Below are 11,780 nucleotides of genomic sequence, written 5' to 3' on the forward strand. Positions count from 1 at the left end.
TGATCTTCTGCGAGGCAGTGTTTGGTATATACTTTGTGGTAAGCACCATAAGTATATTTGGGGACCTTAAGGAAAGAGCTCGCTTTAAGGTCCATCTGGAATTGTGTTGTTTATTTCGGTTTTCTGACTCATGGAGTATGGTATTTAACTCTGGTATTTATTATCTGGTATTTATATGGTATTTATTGTTACTGTGATTTTGGCTATTTTTCTGGTGGTAATAGTAGGTTCGTGGCATTGTTATAAGAAAGATATTGTTACGGTATTACATATTTCGGTTTTCTGACTTATCATATGTGGAATTTGACTCTGACTATTGTTATTGTGATTTTAGCAATATTGCTGGTAATAGTAGCTTTGTGACATCGCTACTGAAAGATATTGCGTGCCTGTAATTTTGTGAGTGATACGTTTTTGTGATACGCTTTTGTAAGTAACACGTGTATTCTGAAAGTGTAAACTGGAAAATGGGGGGGGCGAGTAAGCAGTGAAATTCCTAAGAAAAGTGCGTTAGGATGTGTTTTGAGTCACTGGAAGGATATTGGAGGATCTGCCGGTGGAAGTGTGAACAGGAAAACATTGATAAAATATTGTAATCAATGGTGGCCGCTTTATAAGCTGGAATGTGGAGAAAAGTGGCCCCTAAATGGAACTTTAAACTCTAATGTTTTGCTACAGTTAATGTTGGTTTTGAGAAGGAGAATAGGATGAAATGTTGTATACTGATGTTGTTTCAGCATCTTGGTGGGAAAAGGTACGGAATTAAGTTGGCCCCTGACTGAGCCTTTGATGTTGGCATTAGAGAAGTACAGGCTGGAGAAAGATAAAGGAAGTGTTAAAAGGGTTGTTGAAAGTGTTAAAGGTGTTTGAAGTTGAATGAGCAGGGAAAGAGGATGTAGGAATGTTAATAGTTCTGCCTCTGCTCTAGGCAGAGATCTTAAAATCATGGGTGTTAGCCCTTTGGGGCAAATGGATCATGATGGGTCCGAGAGAGAGTTGTTATGGAAACAGAAAAACAGTTAACTCTTAAAACAACCTGAGTTCATGTGCGAGCTCAGATTACCGATGGGACCGCTCAGGGAACTGTGGACAACTGCATTCCCCTGACCGACCCCACTGAGACCCTAATCATCCCTAAAATTATGAACGGCTAAGTAAATACTAAAATCTGGATGAATTGGGAATTGAGAATATGCTTCCAACAAGGTCTAAAAGAAACCCCTATGGAATTTTTGGACCAACTCTGAAATGTAATGAAAATAAATAAATAAATTAAACAAAACGGTTTGGACCTGGCTTCGGAGGACAAATTGACTAGCCTTTTTCTAGGGTAATCATTGGTCCCTGATTTCAACAGGAATAATGGGGACCTGGGGAATCTACCCTAGCAGATCCTCCACTGATTATAATGAAGCTAGGGGAGGAATGGAAGTGAAATTTCTTATTGATATGGGGCAACGTATTCAGTTCTAAACCAAGCATTAATGCCTTCACAGAATTATTATGTTAGGGTAAAAGGTGTGTTGTGGTTTAACCCGGCTGGCAGCTAAACACCACGCAGCCGTTCGTTCACCCTCCCCCTCCCTCTCTGGGACGGGGGAGAGAAATGGAAAGTGAAGCCCGTGAGTTGAGATAAAGACAGTTTAATAAGACAAAATAATAATAATAATAATAATAATAATAATAATAATAATAATAATAATAATAATAATAATACAATGATGATAATAGTACCACTACTAATAATGTGTACAAACAAGTGATGCACAATGCAATTGCTCACCACCCGCTGACCAATGCCCAGCCTAACCCCGAGTAGTCCGGCCCCCTCCCCCGGCTAGCCACCCCTAGATATTGTTTAGCATGACGTCAGATGGTATGGAATACCCCTTTGGCTAGTTTGGGTCACCTGTCCTGGGTCTGTCCCCTCCCAGCTCTTACTGCACCCCCAGCCTGCCTGTTGGCAGGACAGAGCAAGAAGCTGAGATGTCCTTGGCTTGGTATAAGCACTGCTCTGCAACAATTAAAACATCAGGGTGTTATCAACACTCTTCTCATCCTAAGCCAAAACGTAGCATTCTACCAGCTACTAGGAAAAAAATTAACTCTATTCTAACTGAAACCAGGACAAGGTGTAAGCGAAAAGGCTTATTTTTGTGAACCTTTGAAGTACAAGTTAGGGAAACAATGGGGCATACACAGATTTTTATATACGCCTAACTCCTCATGGGCACTCTTAGGTAGAGATTTATTAGAGCAATTAGGAGCAGAAATTGTCGTTGAAAAAGGGAAAATTAAATTAAGAATAGGAGAAGAACAACTAATAAATGTGTTAAGCTTGGCACTAATACAAACTGACCCTAAAAATGAAATACCCTTAGAGATCACAAATCAAGTATATCCAGGAGTTTGGGCCACTGAAGTTCCTGGAAGAGCTAAAAATGTGACCCCAATAATTATTAAATTATAGCCAGGAGAAAAACCTGTTAAGGTTAAGCAATATCCTTTGAGGATAGAAGATAGGAAAGGAATTAAAGAGATAATTGATAGATTTATACAGTATGGATTATTGATTGAATGCGAATCAGAATACAATACACCCATATTGCCAATTAAAAAGGCAGATGGGAAAAGATATAGGCTAGTTCAGGATCTGAGGGACATAAATAAGATCACTGAGGATATACATCCAGTAGTGGCAAACCCTTATACTTTGCTGACTAAATTAAGGAATAGTCAAGTCTGGTTTACCGTACTGGATTTAAAAGACGCCTTCTTCTGCCTAGGCTTAGCCACAGAAAGCCAAAACCTATTTGCCTTTGAATGGGAAAATCCCAATTCAGGCAGAAAGACGCAGTTTACGTGGACATTACTACCTCAAGGATTCAAGAATAGCCCCACTATTTTTGGAAACCAATTAGCAAGGGAACTCGAAACATGGATGCCTCCGGACACTGAAGGTGCTTTGTTACAATATGCAGATGATCTCTTAATAGCTACCGAGACTAAAGGGAGCTGTATTCAATGGACTATAAGTTTTCTTAATTTTCTGGGTTTAAAATGGATATCAAGTCTCTTGACAGAAAGTCCAGCTGGCTCAACAAAGTGTGACCTATCTGGGATTTGAAATTTCGGGAGGACAACGAGAACTAGGAACTGAACATAAGGAAGTCATTTGCCGGACTCCAGAACCTCAAACGGTAAAGGAGCTACAAACCTTTTTAGGAATGACAGGTTGGTGTCGCCTTTGGATTTATAATTATGGACGACTGGTAAAGCCTCTATGTGAATTGATAAAGATTAACCAGTCAAAGTTAGTCTGGACTGGAGAAGCATAAAAAGTCTTTAAACAACTTAAACAAGAATTGATGATTTTAAAATATCAAGCAATATTAGTAGAACTAGATGATGTGGAAATTGTGGTCACTAACGTCGTAAATCCAGCTTCTTTCCTTAGCGGAACTCTGGATGAACCTATAACTCATGATTGTATAGAAACAATAGAGACGGTGTATTCTAGTCGACCCAATCTTAAGGAAGAACCTTTAGAAGATGCTGACGAATCTTGGTATACTGATGGGAGCAGCTTTGTAAAACAAGGACAACGTAAGGCAGGATATGCTGTTACAACTGCTCAACAGGTAATCGAGTCTAAACCATTACCCCCTGGGACATCCGCCCAGAAAGCAGAGATAATTGCTCTTACACGAGCACTGGAACTAGCAGCAGGAAGGAAAATAAGTATTTGGACAGACTCTAAATATGCATTCGGCGTGGTACATGCTCATGGAGCGATATGGAAAGAACGTGGATTGCTGACTGCTCAGGGAAAACAAAAAGAAAACATGCTGAAGAAATTTTAAAATTGTTACAGGCTGTAAAACAATCAGAAAAGGTAGCTATGATGCATTGCCAAGGACACCAAAAGGGAAACTCTGATTTTGAAATTGGAAATCGATTGGCAGATCAGGAGGCTAAACAGGCAGCTGAAATAACTGAGGTGAAGGCATTGTCTTTAATACCAGACGGTAAAATCCAAACTATATATATGAACCAAAAAGCCAAATTATACAAAAGAAGACTTAAAATTAATTGAAGATTTGAAAGGTAAAATGAAACCAGATAGATGAGTATATTTAAAAGATAACTGTGTAATAATACCCTCTAATTTGATATGGCCCATAGTTCTTACAGAACACAATAAAACACATCGGGGAGCTGACACATTGCATAAGAGCCTGAGTCAGACATTAGTGGAACAAAATTTATATACAACAATAAAACAAGTAACTCAACAATGTAGCATTTGCTTACACAATAACCCCAATACCAAGAATAGAATAAAATTTGGAATAATCAGTAAAGGAAATTATTCGGGGCAACTGTGGCAAATTGATTTTTCAGAACTCCCTAGAAAAGGGGGGTATTGTTATTTACTGGTTCTGACTGACATGATTTCAGGAAGGCCTGAAGCCTTTCCCTGTCGAACAAACAAAGCAAGAAGAAGTGGTTAAAGTCTTGTTAAATGAAATAATACCATGCTTTGGGATTCTAGTAGCAATGTCTTCTGATAGAGTTTCACATTTTTGTGTGCAAGTGGTACAACAGATAAGTAAGATTCTAAAGATATTCTCATTACTTAGAATTTGAGTTAAACCTAGAATAAAAGGGAATTTGAGTCCCTTTGAAATCTTATATGGAAGGCCGTATCCATTTCTATTTAGTGGAGAGGATCGAACGCAGTTAGGATTAGAATATTTATATGCATATATAACTGAACTTCAGAAATAATTAAATAAAGTACATAAATCTGTTCTCAGGACCTGGGCTAGACGGTTGGATCAACCAATCCACCCTTTTAAGCTCAGGGATTATATATATATAAAGACTTTTTCAGGACAACCCCTAGAGGAAAAACGGAAGGAAAGTGGACGGGACCATACCAGGTATTACTGACAACACACACCGCCATTAAGATTAAGGAGCAAGCAGCTTGGATCCACGATTCAAGGGTGAAGAAGGCCCTGGCGAGGATATGGACCACCACTCCAATTGAACCAACAAAATTATGGTTTTCCAGATCCTAATGATTGCAGGGGTGTGGTTCTCAGATTCGGGGTGGGCAGTTTGGGATGAGAACTTACACCTGTCCCTGATACAAACAATTTCTCAAGTAATTAATAAGACAAACTGTTGGGTATGCACCCATCTGCCACAGCATGGGAATAAGGGTGTATCGTTAATCAGGATTCCCTTGCCTGCAAACTTACCTTGGACTAATTTGTGGGAAAACACATCTTGGGGTCGAAAATATGAAGAAGTTTTGGAACTAGAAATGAGTAGCTTTGTGCCGTTGGAATCTTACTATGTATGTGTACAAAGGTGTAACCCACCTAGGGGTATGGGAAAACAGGATTGTATAAATACGGGTACTACTTATGTGGGAAATCAGACATCTTGTAATCGAACAATTGATATTAGTACAACTAGCAGTTGGGCAAATTCAACCAGCTGGCCGGTTCCAGAAGGAAAAGGGTGGTATTGGCTATGCAATGATACAACCCGTAAGGTCTTGCCCGAGAACTGGAAGGGAACTTGCACTCTTGGAGCAGTAGTCCCCAATTTGACCATACATGATGTAGCGCCTCGAGGTTATTTGAGAAATCATATCCAGAGAATTAGACGAAAAATTAACAATCCATTGATAGAGAGACACACCGCTTTTCATAGTTTTGTTCGATGGTTTATCCCATGGTTAGGAGTGAGTGAATTGGAAAAGGCGATAGTTAATATTTCTGCAATTATAGAGAAGTTAGAAAACAAAACTCTGGATGCTATAAAGGCTCAACAAGAAGAGATATCTAGTTTATCACAGGTAGTATTACAAAATCGGATGGCCCTAGACTTGTTACTGGCCGCTCAAGGGGGAGTCTGTACGGTAATAAATACAAGTTGTTGTATGTATGTAGATCAGAGTGGAAGGATCTCTACCGACCTGGAAGAAATATGGAAGCAGACAAGAGTCCTACATGAGATCAGTAAAGATGATCTTTCATGGAGTTTTAGTGAAATATGGAATAAGTTAACCTCCTGGTTGCCCAATTTCCAATGTTTGAAACAAGTGTTCATTGCTCTATAACATTAGTAGTGTTAGGAATATTTGTGTGCATGTTGTTTAGATGCCTGCTTTGTTTTGTTACTGTAAATAATGAAAGTATCTGATGCAAAAGAATTTGCATGGGAAAAGAAAAGGGGGGATTGATTAAGGAGGTATTGGGGAGGCATTGGGGAGGCAAGGACAATCCCCAGACATGGACTGTATATCTCGAAACAAGACACTGGAACTCATGATAAGGAAGCGGCAGACGGACAGGGAAACAAACGTAAGGACTATAAATCTCAAAACTGGACATTGGAATTCATTATAAAGATACAACAAACGGAAGAATTGGCAACAACCAGCTCTCGCAATTAAGAAACGTGCCAATTCAGCAGATTCCTGACCAAAGGTGAAAAGTACACTGTGAGGAAGACCTCCCGAAGACCCCTGCCCACGTCCCAAAGACCCCTGCCCACAATTCTTGGGAGGCTCTGCGCAGGCGCAAGGTGCCAAAAGGCTAATTAGCATGAGAAGCGAGGGAAGGCGGGATAGGTAATGCATATGTATAGGCGCTTGTAGAATATTGATAGATTGATTGTATAAATTCCAGACTGCTTTCCGCTTTGGGTATGCACGATAGGTGGAGAGATCCCCCGTGCATCCAGCGCTGCAATAAAGAATATACCACTTAAAGGAATTTCGGCTTTGATCTTTGAATCAGAACCAGCACAGCCTTTAGAAAAAGGAACTGCTTTCCCCCAGCTGCAGCAGCTTGCACGCAGCTTCAAAAACAATGAAAAAAAATTTGTGGGGACTGACAGAAGCCCAATTGTCTGCAGCCAGCTTTGCCCAGCATTGCTCATGGGCCCCTCACTGCTGTGTGCCCTTCTGTTATCGCTTTGCAGCAGCTGTGCAGGGCAAGCACAGAGGATGGGCGAGGAGCAGACGTGGTCGGTCGTTATCAGCCCTCACCAAGGGCTCAGATAGGAAAGAAAAAGGCCTCATAATGGAAAGAAATAGCAGGAGTGTGCAAATTCAGCTCTCACACTCAGGACCACAGTTATTTTCCCAGAGCACATGGTACAAGCTGGTGCTTTCAGGTGTGCTTATCAGGAGGGGGCAGATATATACAGGTAAATATTTCTTCTTGTTGACAGCTCAAATATAAAAACATCACTGCAAGATGAATTATCTGGAATGATCTATTGGACTCTCCTGACATGAAAAAAGATGCAAATCATCCCACAGCTTCAGGTCAAATATCCAGTTAGCAAATACGAATCCCTGTTGTGAGAGAGGTGTAGCTCAGCTATCCCTGTCTCACAGAGCAAAAAGGACTACCAAAACTGGTGAAAAGCAGAAAAAATGCTACTCACCGGTAATTAAACACAAGGAAAAATCTTGCTTTGTCTTCTAAAAGTAGCAGCACAACTGTAGAGGAGCATGGCTCTTCGCAGCTAACACAAACTAGCACGTAAATTCTTTTTCATCCTGCAGGTTGTGGCCAAAACAAAAGCGGGAATGAGCAAAAAGGAAAAATGTGTCGGGAACATTTAATGCAAAATTTCACCCCTAAGCTCAGTGATGAACATAGCTGGGGTGAGGAGGCTTCTCACAGTTCCACCCATGGTGCTGGAGGCAGGGAAAACCCAGCAATGGTTGTCAGGAGAATTAGCTTTTACGTTAACCTCTGAGTTAAGTGTAAAGCCTTGCAAGATGCTGGAGCCATGGAAAAAACACAGGAATGGGCTGAGTGGGGACAGACGGGATGTTTATGAGCTCTGAACTCCACAGAGCGCTTACAGGCAGTAAGTGTTTATTTGGTATTTAAGGGCTGGATAGGAGGGGAAGCTGAGCTGGGGGAGCAGACCCCGGTACCCTGTGGGGGAGAGCAGCTGCAGCCCTAGGGGAAAGCAGGGGGGTCCCTCTGTCCCCATGGCTCCGTCCCCCTGGCTTTATCCCAGTCCCCATCGCTCTGTCCCCGTCTCCCTGTCCCCAACACCTTTTTGCATTCCTAACCCTGTACTCACCTCGGTCCCGTTGTTCTCCCAAAGGAGCAGCAGCAGCGCAGGGCTGTGCCTTCCTGCAGCCTTGCTTCACCCTCCCAGCAATTAACCAATTAACCCCCCCCTTTGTGATTCCGCAGAGCCCCAGCACAGCTGTCCTAGCACCAGCTCGGATTCAGCACACTGCTCTCTTCCTCCCCCGCCTCACAAGTGCAGGGAGGGAAAATATAGTGAAAAAACGATTTCTCTGCGGACGAAGCCACTTCTTCCTCCTGCTCCAGCGTGGAGTTCCTCCCATAAAACGCCCAAACTGTTCCCAGATGTGCTTCGCACAGGATGCAGCTCCCCAGGAGCTGCTCCACACACGGGTCCATAGTGTGATAAATTAGTGAGGGTTTGTTCATTATAAAGTGTGGCCACTTTATAAACTAGAGGATGGAGTGGAGTGGCCCCTAAATGGAACTATTAATTATAACGCCATATTACAGTAAATGTTGTTTTTGTGGAAAGAAGGAAAATGGGATGAAATATGGTATATTGACTGATATGTTGTTTCAGTGTCTTGGAGGAAAAAGGTATGGAATTAAGTTGGACTCTGACTGAGCCTTTGGTGCTGGTATTAGAAAAGTACGGGCTGGAGAAAGATAAAGGAAGTGTTAACAGCCTGCTTCACCAGGGGCCTCTCCAGTGGCCGCAGGGGGGCTTCGGCTCCAGCGCCTGGAGCGCCTCCTCCCCCTCCTGCTGCACTGACTTTGGTGTCTGCGGGGGGGTTTCTCGCTCTCCCAACTGCTGTTGAGCAGCAGGTTTTTGTTTGTTTCATTGTTTGTTTGTTTTCGTGGATGTGCTCTCACAGAGGCACGGACTGTATTGCTCATGACTTGGCTCTGGGCAGCAGTGGGCACCTTTGGGGCCAGATGAAATTGTCCCTTATCTACCACGGGGAGGTTTCTGTTTTGTTTTTTTTTTTTTTGTTTTTTTTCTCACGGGGGCTGCCACTGCAGTTTCCCACCCCCACACCACTCACACCCCCCAAACCTTGCCATCAAACCCAATACACTGGGGCAGCTAAGTCATTACTGACTTGTAAAGTATCAAGGATTAAATTAACTAATGAAACCCTAAATGTGATGGGGGTAGAAGGGGCTAGGATAACAGTGCCACTTTTGGGGAATACCAAGCTGAGACCAGGGGATAAAATGATCACTGGGCAATTATTGTATGTATCCAAGGCGGAGACCAACTTGTTGGAAGGGATTTGATGATTAAATTGGGCATTCAAATAGTAAATTGTTAGACTGGAATAACAGTGTTATTAATGGAGTGCTCTCTGGCCCTGAGAGCAAACATACATGTATATTCACCTCTGACTGGAAAGACCCTGAAATGGGGGCGGAAGCAACAATATAGGTGGACAATTTTACCTCAGGGGTTTACAGGGCCACCTATCTATTTGGGTAAATTCTAAAGATTTTGGAGCAATTACAACCTTCCAAGGAGGTATTAATGTTACAAATATGTGGATCATTTTAAGGAAAATCGATACTCCCTGATGGGAGAGAAATGCTGAATAAAATGACAATGAGGCAAATATTAACTGTTTTACATCAGAAGAGTCATTGGGAGGTGCAAGCAATGTGTGATGTTGTGCTAAGATGTGTGATGTCTGTGTAGGAATATATACTTTAGGGAAGCACACATGCAGAGGATGTACTATCTGTCAAAAGGTAAATAAAAAGGTCTTCTGTAACCTATTTAGAGGGGGACGGGAGCCAGGGCTTTGACCTTTCCAAAGTATACAGGTAGACTTTACTGAGTTACTTGTTTGTCCTAATTGACCACGTGACTGAATGGGTGTAAAGCTTTACTGCAAGGATCAAAGCAGGCCTTAGAGATTGAGTGGGATTTTCACAGCCCCTGGCACCCCTCCTCTTCTGGAAAGGTAGAGCGAAGGAATGGTGAAATTAAGAAACAACTAACAAAACTTATGCTGGAAACTAAGGCTTCTTGGGTAAAATGCTTACCCCTTGCACTGTTAAACATATGGATGCAGCCCAGAACTGATGTAGGAATTTCTCCTTTTGAAGTGCTATATGGTATGCCCTATGACTTGGAATTGCCACTTGATCACCCTCAATTCTAATTAAGACTTGGAAAGAGACTTTTGTTTTAACACCACGATGGGGAAGGCCCCTATGTTGTTTTGCTTACTACAGAAACAGTCGTCTGGACTGCGGAGAAAGGATGGACACATGCCAGCCGTGTTAAAGGACCCATCTGTGACGAGAAGTGGGAGATCGCTCCAGGAAACAAAGACCTGAAGCTTACTTTGCGACAAACCTGATAGGTACCGTGGGTTAAGGTAGAGGCTCTCCCCTGAAGAACACTACTGCTGCCAAGAAGAACTAAAACCTCGTAGTTGGCTGCAACCCAACTGATGAGTGAGGCAGAGGAGTGAATAAGTGGGGAAAGAAATGGGCCTCAGCCATTCCTATCGGTATTTGGGGGTTCTCGCAGTGATTTCATCCTGCATAGCGACTCAACACCACCCCCACCAACCTTTTAAACGGACTTTAAGTCGATTCGAAGATCAACGGGTTATTGCAACCCAGATAACATCGGGGGGGGGGGGCAAGTTTTACTTCTATACTATGTCAGCTGATCTCGAGGCCCCGATGCTGGGAATATATATAGGATTTTATTTCTGCCCAAGTTCTAACCTGGGAAGGGGGTACTGTAAATGCCTGAACATGTATTATTGTGCATACCGGGGGTGTGAAACCATTGCTACAGACTGGACACTCAGGGCTGGTCGGGATAAATTCTTACAAGTGGGATATGGGCTGTAAGGTTGTAACTGACAATTGGATCCCCGTTACAGGTGGCGAGGGCATGGTATGGGGTATACAGGAACCTTCCACGGAAATAAAGAAATTTGCAAGGTTCTATATATAAATATGACAAACTCGGACGATACTAGCTGGGTACTAGGAAAAATGTCAGATTTTATGAACACGGAACAGATAGGGGAGGACTCATGCTAATAAAGAAGGAAAAACCCGATACTTCCAAGGTAGTCGGGCCTAATAAAGAGTTATTAGGGAATGATTTGGTTGTCCAGACTGTAAAGATACCTGGAACTGCCCAACCTACTACAGTGTTTTCTAGTAAGTCGACAGTTATCCTTTCCCACACTGCTTCCAAACATTGTGGAAAAAGAAAGGGGTTTTACCCGAGAGTAGTATGTGGAAAGTAATAAATGCTAGTTTCCAGGTACTAAATCAAACTAATCCTGAGATAACTGAAGGGTGCTGGCTATGTGTAAGTGTTAAGCCCCCATATTATGAAGCTATAGGAGATATGGGGAGGTCTGAATATTCAAATGAGTCAAATCCTCCCAAGTGCAGTTGGGGTCAGGAAATCGGGATAACTTTGACTCAAGTTATGGGAAAAGGTAGATGTATCGGCACAGTTTCAAGAGATAAAAATGATCTGTGCCATGCCACTGAAAAAAAAATGGACCAAACACATAAATGGTTAATTCCTGCAAATAACACTAGGTGGGTATGTTCATCGTTGGGAGTCACTTCTTGCCTATCTTTAAAATTGTTTAACACATCTTATGATTTTTTTTGTACAGGTGGTCATTATACCAAGGATTCTATACCACACTGAAG

The 11,780-nt window shown here is 42.2% G+C and overlaps 1 protein-coding gene and 1 long non-coding RNA gene across 3 annotated transcripts in view; one reads left to right on the forward strand and one right to left on the reverse strand.

Annotated features, from left to right (window-relative positions):
* The window catches only part of LOC137863482 (uncharacterized), a 29,660-nt gene extending 21,265 nt beyond the window's left edge, over positions 1–8,395 (reverse strand). For both annotated transcript variants that reach the window (XM_068696634.1, XM_068696633.1), the window contains exons 1-2: positions 8,131–8,395; positions 7,477–7,591 (exon numbers count right to left, since the gene is read on the reverse strand). The gene's annotated coding sequence lies outside the window, so the exon portion shown is untranslated. The remainder of the gene's footprint in view (positions 1–7,476; positions 7,592–8,130) is intronic.
* An 80-nt stretch (positions 8,396–8,475) lies between these two features.
* Positions 8,476–11,780, forward strand: part of LOC137863493 (uncharacterized) — a 122,107-nt gene continuing 118,802 nt past the window's right edge. The window contains exon 1 of the long non-coding RNA XR_011100922.1: positions 8,476–8,875. This is a non-coding gene — a long non-coding RNA (uncharacterized lncRNA). The remainder of the gene's footprint in view (positions 8,876–11,780) is intronic.

Source organism: Anas acuta, chromosome 13, assembly GCF_963932015.1.
Source record: "Anas acuta chromosome 13, bAnaAcu1.1, whole genome shotgun sequence".
Lineage (NCBI taxonomy): Eukaryota > Metazoa > Chordata > Aves > Anseriformes > Anatidae > Anas > Anas acuta.